At 37.6% G+C, this 7,046-nt stretch overlaps 1 non-coding gene across 1 annotated transcript; it reads right to left on the bottom strand.

Moving 5' to 3' along the window:
- Positions 1 to 724: 724 nt before the first annotated feature.
- On the bottom strand, positions 725 to 888 carry LOC119519064. Its single transcript, XR_005213925.1, has one exon. It is a non-coding gene; the product is annotated as a U1 spliceosomal RNA (small nuclear RNA).
- Positions 889 to 7,046: the final 6,158 nt, after the last annotated feature.

Here is a 7,046-nt window from a genome sequence, read left to right as displayed (position 1 = left end):
CTCAATTCAATTCCATTGATCAATATATCTATCTTTGTGCCAGTGCCATGCTGTTTTGACTACTGTGGCTTTACAATAAGCTTCAAAGTCAGGGAGTGTAAGTCTTCCCACTTCATTTTTCTTTTTTAGAGTGTTTTTAGCAATTCAAGGCATCTTCCCTTTCCAAATAAATTTGACAACTAGCTTTTCCAAGTCTGCAAAGTAGGTTGTTGGAACTTTGATTGGGATTGCATTGAATCTGTAGATGAGTCTGGGTAGAACTGACATCTTAATGACATTTAGCCTTCCTATCCATTAACATGGAATATTTTTCCATCTTTCAAGGTCCCTTTCGGTTTCTCTTAGTAGAGTTATGTAGTTTTCTTTGTATAGGTCTTTTACATCTTTGGTTAACTTTATTCCTATGTACTTGATTTTTTTAGTTGCTATTAAAAATGGTATCTTTTTCTTGAGGGTCTCTTCACTTCATTCATTTCTAGTGTATAGAAACATTACTGACTTACGTGCATTAATCTTGTGTCCTGCTACTTTGCTAAATTTATTAGCTCTAGTGGTGTATCATTGATTTCTCAGGTTTTCCAGATATAATTTCATATCATCTGCAAATAATGACAGTTTTACTTCCTCCTTTCCAATTTGGATACCTTTTATTTCTTTGTCATGCCAGATTGTGCACTTCCAGCACAATGTGTTTTTTGTTCATTTGTTTAGTTTGTTTTTTGTTTAGGGGAGAGTGGGAGCACAGTTCCCCACTGCCACAAATTATGCAGCCGAGTTTCCCACATTTTGGGAAATCGCAGGGGTCAGCACATTGGGAGGACAATGGATAAGACTCGCCCTGGGAAAACCACTTTTGCGATCATGGTGTCTCCCCTGCCAGGTAAGTATTCCAGCATAATGTTGAATAACAGTGCTGACAGCGGGCGTCCTTGTCCCGTTCCTGATCTTAGAGGGAAAGCTTTCAGCCTCTCACCATTGAGTACTATGCTGGCTGTGAGTTTTTCATATATGCTCTTTATCATATTGAGGAAGTTTCCTTCAATTCCTACCTTTTGTAACATTTTTATCAAAAAGGGATGTTGGATTTTGTCACATGCATTTTCAGCATCTATTGAGATGATCATTTGATTTTTCTCTTTTGATTTGTTAATGTGTTGTAATACATTGATTGAGTTTCTTATGTTGAACCATCCTTGCATGCCTGGAATGAACCCCACTTGGTCATGGTGTATGATTTTTTTAATGTGTCTTTGGATTCAATTTGCAAGTATTTTGTTGAGAATTTTTGCATCTATATTCATTAGAGAGATGGCCTGTAGTTTTCCTTTTTTGTGGCATCTTTGCCTGGTTTTGGTATTAGATTGATGTTAGCTTTGTAAAAGGTGTTAGGTAGTGTTCCATTTTCTTTGCTCTTTTGAAAGAGTTTAAGTAAGATTGGTGTCAGTTCTTTTTGGAAAGTTTGGAGAATTCCCCTGGGAAGCTCTCTGGCCCTGGGCATTTATTTGTGGGAAGTATTTTGATGACTGATTGGATCTCTTTGCTTGTGATTGGTTGGTTGAGGTCTTCTATTTCTTCTCTGGTCAGTCTAGGTTGTTCACATGTTTCCAGGAAATAAAATAAATATAAATCCTCTTATAATTTTTAAAATTTCTTCAGGATCCACAGTAATGTCACCTTTCTCATTCATTATTTTGTTTATATGGATCTTCTCTCTTTTTGATTTTGTCAGTCTAGCTAGGGGCTTGTCAATCTTGTAGATCTTCTCAAAAAAAAACTCTTGGTGTTATTTATTCTCTCTATTGTTTTTCTGTTCTCTATGCCATTTATGTCTGCTTTAATCCTTGTTATTTCTTTTCTTCTATTTGGTTTAGGATTAGTTTGCTGTTCATTTTCTAGCTTCTTCATATGCTCCATTAGTTCTTTGATCTTAGCCCTTTCTTCCTTTTTAATGTATGTGTTTAGTGCTATAAATTTCCTCCTCAGTACCGCTTTTGCTGCATCCCATAGGTTTTGATACATTGTGTTCTCATTTTCATTTATTTCTATATATTTAGAAATTTCTCTTGCTATTTCTTCTTTAACCCACTGATTGTTTAGGAGCGTGTTGTTTAACCTCCAGGTATTTGGGAATTTTCTAAGTCTCTGATGGTTACTGACTTCTAATTGTATTCCATTGTGGTCAGAGAATGTCCTTTGAATAATTTCAATTTTTTAAAATTTATTGAGGCTTGTTTTATGTCCCAGCAAATGGTCTATTCTGGAGAAAGTTCTGTGAGCACTAGAGAAGAATGTGTATCCTGGTGATTTGGGATGTAATGTTCTACAGCTGTCTGTTAAATCCAATTCATTTATCAGATTGTTTAGGTTTTCAGTTTCCTTTTGGTCTTCTGTCTGTTTGATCTAACTACAGGAGAGAGTAATGTGTTGAAGTCTCCCACAACTATTGTGGAAACATCAATTGCTTCCTTTAGTTTTGTCAGTGTTTGTCTCATGTATTTTGTGGCATCTTGATTGGGTGCAGAAACATTTATGATTGTTATTTCTTCTTGTTGAACTGCCCCTTTTATTAGTATTTAGTGGCCTTCTTTGTCTCTCATAACATCCTTGCGTTTAAAGTCTATTTTATCTGAGGTTAATATTGCTACTCCTGCTTTCTTTTGGCTGTAGCGTGCATGAAATATTTTTCCCCATTGTTTCACTTTCAATTTCTTTGTGTCCCTGTGTCTAAGATGAGTCTCTTACATGCAACATATTGATGGTACATATTTTTGATCCATTCTGCCAATCTATATCTTTTAATTGGGGAGTTTAATACATTTACATTCAACTTTATTACTGTGAAGGCATTTCTTGAATCAGCCATCCTATCCTTAGGTTTATGTTTGTCAGATACATTTTTTCCCTCTCTCTCTTATTGTCCTTTAATGAACCAATACTGAACCTCTTTAGTACTGAACCTTTCTCCATCTCTCTCTCTCCTTTCTTTGTATCTCTGTCAGTAGGGCTCCCTTTAGTATCTCAAGTAGGGCAGGTCTCTTGTTAGCAAAATTTCTCAGCATTTGCTTGTCTGTGAAAAATTTAAGCTCTCCCTCAAATTTGAAGGAAGCTTTGCTGGATAAAGAATTCTTGGTTGGCAATTTTTCTCTCTCAGAATTTTACATATGTCATGCCATTGCCTTCTTGCCACCATGGTGGCAGCTGAGTAGTCACTACTTAGTCTTATGCTGTTTCCTGTGTATATGGTGAATTGCTTTTCTCTTGCTGCTTTCAGAACTTGCTCCTTCTCTTCAGTATTTGACAGTCTGATCAGAATATGTCTTGGAGTGGGTTTATTTGGATTTATTCTATTTGGAGTTCACTGGGCATTTACGCTTTGTGTATTCACATTGTGTAGAAGGTTTGGGAAGTTTTCCCCAACAATTTCTTTGAATAATCTTTCTAGACCTTTACCCTTCTCTTCCCCTTCTGGGACACCAATGAGTCTTATATTTGGACATTTTATATTATCTATCATATCCCTGAGGTCCATTTTGATTTTTTCAATTTTTTTCCCCATTCTTTCTTTTGTTCTTTCATTTTCCATTCTGTGGTCCTTGAGGTCGCTGATTCATTGTTCAGTTTCCTCTAGTCTTGTACTATGAGTATTGAGAATCTTTTTAATTTGGTCAACAGTTTCTTTTATTTCCATAAGATCATCTACTTTTTAATTTACTCTTGCATTTTCTTCTTTATGCTCTTCTAGGGTCTTCATGTCCTTTATATCCTGTGCCATGCTCTCATCGTTTTAGTTCTTTGATTAATTGCTCCAATTACTGCGTCTCCTCTGATCTTCTGATTTGGGTATTTGGTTTGGGTTATCCATATCGTCTGGTTTTGTCATATGCTTTAAAATTTTCTGTTGTTTTTGGCCTCTTGGCATTTGCTTTACTTGATAGGGTTCTTTTAGGATATGTAGACTGATTCAAAGACTTATCTCTAATTTGTCAGATCTCCAGCTTGGTGGAGTACACTTTCTCTAACTAACCAGCATGTGGTGCCTGTGAGCCACCTATTGCTCTCAAGCCAGTTCTCCCCAACTTTGTCTTAGTGGTATGTGGGGTCTGATTCTTGTGGGGTCCAATTGGTGCACCAAGTTTGCATGTGTAGTTGGTGCTGCCTGCCCTGAATGTGGGGCGTGTGTCTGAGCAGTTAGGGAGGGAGGGCAGGTGTAGTAATCAAACCTTTCAGGTGTTCCTGGAGATTTAAGGCTGTTGCAAGAGTCTAAACCTTAGTTCAGTCTCGCCACAGTTTGTCTCTGCCTCTGACCCACAAGTCTTTGGTATTGGCATATGGTCCCTGGGATTTCTGAGTGGGTCCCTCTTCCAAGCTATGCCCTTCTAGGGTCTCTGCTGAGGGAAGGCTGTGATATGTCACAAGTGCGCACCATCCCTCAAGGGAAGTTCTGGGCCACAGGGCTCTGTAGGGGCATTCCCAGCCTCCTGAAAGGATGACTATATGGGGCATGTTAATTTCCCCCTTTTCACACAGTGCCGCCTTCCTAGTTCTGGGACAATTAGCTGCGGGTGTGCGAAAGGCTATTGTCCATGTCCGATATTGTGGTGTGTGCACATGTTGCTGGCAACACTTCCTGTCACACTGGGATTTTTGGCACAGCTCTGGTCTATGGCACCGGCACCGGGCAGGAGCGTTCCCAGCCCTCCAGGAAGATGGCTGTAAGGGGCGTGGTTTTTTTCCCCTTTTGGCTAACCTCTGCCTTCCTCACTCCAAGACAATTAGCAGCAGGTGCACGAAAGGCCATCATCCACTCCAGATATTGAGGTGTACCGACAGGTTGTGGAGATGCTGTTCCTGCTGCGCTTCACTGTGCAGTTCTCACTGCCATATCTGCAGCCGCTTTTGGGTTTAAAAAAAAAATAACTAGTCCGACTCCAAACGCCAACCCACGGTTTCCCCACACTGCAATGTGGTTGCCAGATATTCAGCAGGCTTAATCACTTGTTTCAGAATGCAGACTCCCAGTTTCACCAAGCACACGGGCCCTGTGGATTTAGCACACTTTGTCCAGCTGGTACATCGCTGGAACTGGTGCTCTGGGTCACCTTCTGTCTTTTATCTAGTATTTTTCACGGAGGTGTTTTTTTGCCCTATTTCTCCTAACCGCCATCCTCATACTTTGTTCCATTAGTTTTAGTATAGTCCTATTTATAATAGTGTTCTTTTATGGTGAGTCCTTTTGTGCTTTAAGAAACTTTCCCTGTTCCTGAGGTCTTGAAGATATTCTCCCAAATTATCTTCTAAAAACTATTGTTTCATTTATTATATCTTTAAGTCTTTATTCTACCTGGAACTGATTATTTTGTATATTGTGAGGTAGAGGTCTGACTTCATTTATTTTTTTTATATGGATAACAAAAATTAGGATCTTTGATTGAGACTACACTGAAGCTGTAGATCATTTTTAGGAAAACTGGTGTCTCCCAAGAACATGCTATCTCTCCATTTATTTAGGTCCTCTTCAATTTCTTTAATAAACTTTTATAATCTTCAGATTACAGGCTTTATAGATATTTGGTTAGATTTATTACCAGGTCCTTCATATTTTTGATACTATTATAAATGGTATATATTTTTAAACTTTTATTTTCTGTTGTTGCTAGTATATAGAAATATAGTTGGTTTTTCCAGAGTGATTTTGTTTCTGGCAACCTTGTTAAATTCTTACTAATTTCAATAATTTGTCAATTGATTCTTTGGGATTTTCTACATTCACAGTCATATAATCTGTGAAGAATGACAGTTTCATTTCTTCTTTTACAATCCTATACCTTGCTTTTATTTCTTTTTCCTGCTTTGCTACACTGGATAGGACCTCCAATGCAATGTTAAATAGATGTGATGACAGGTAGGTTTATCTTTTTCCTGATCTTAAAAGGAAAGGTTTTTTTTTTAATTTTTTATTTAAGATACACTGTGAGTAGCCATTAACATTAACCTACATCATTAAGTTATCCATTTTTCAAATACCAGTCCAAGGACAAACCACTGGCAATTTTTAATGGATCATAGATAAGCTTTTTTAAAAAACAATTTGTTTTTTTAATAAACAAGGATGAATGAAGGAAGTTTTTGAGAAGCCCACTTTCTTAAATAGAATACACCATCTATTTTTTCTGAGATTGTTTCTTTTTTCTTACTAAGCTGTTCTTTCTTTGATGAAATTATTGTGATAACTGATACTATCTTTTTTCCATTTTTAATGTGCCCCCTTAGTAAAATAATAAAGCTGGTCTTTATGCTCATTCCCCACTTTTTTTTTCCAGGTTCAATAAAATAAAAAAAAGTCTAGGAAACATTAATCCAGAGTGATTTAAATTTGTTGGAGCCTCCAAAAAAAAAAGCCTCTTTTTTAATTTGACCTACTCAGACAGTTTTTCTGGGAGGGAAAAAAAGGAAGAACATCTGTTTTAGTTTCCTGACTGCTAAAACAAATACCATACAATGGGTTAGCTTTAACAGGAATTTATTGACTCATGATTTCAGAGTCTAGAAGGCTTCCTTCTGTCTGGCCAGAAATCTGCGGAATTCTTGGCTTTTCCATCTCATGGCATGGCAGCATCTTCTCCTTTCTCTCAGGCTTCCATTGACTTCAAGCTACTGGCTGCTCCCATGTCTTCTCTGCTTGCATTCAATTTCCTTTTCTTATAGGGACTTCAGTCATATTATATTAAGGCCCACCTTCTGAAGAGGTTAACTAATAACCTCTTCAGAGGTCCTAATTGCAAATGGGTTCACACCCATAGGACCAGAAGTGGGGACATGATTCAATCCCCAATAGCATCCAAGTGTCTTTCTCTTGCAAGGCAGAAAACTGTTTCAATCTGAATTTTTTTTTTTCAGTCTCTACCATTCCCACAAAGTTTTCAGGAGTTTTAGGGTTGAGTTTCAACCACAGAGTTCAGGTTCAAAGTGTTCCATGCTTCCTCTCACCTTAGAAGGCTCTGCCTAGAAGAAAGCTTGTATATATCTTGGCTCAGCCTTTAGATTTA

This window comes from Choloepus didactylus, chromosome 22 (genome assembly GCF_015220235.1).
Source record: "Choloepus didactylus isolate mChoDid1 chromosome 22, mChoDid1.pri, whole genome shotgun sequence".
NCBI lineage: Eukaryota > Metazoa > Chordata > Mammalia > Pilosa > Megalonychidae > Choloepus > Choloepus didactylus.
Note: the sequence above shows the minus strand (reverse complement) of the source record. Positions and strands in the feature narration are given on the sequence as shown.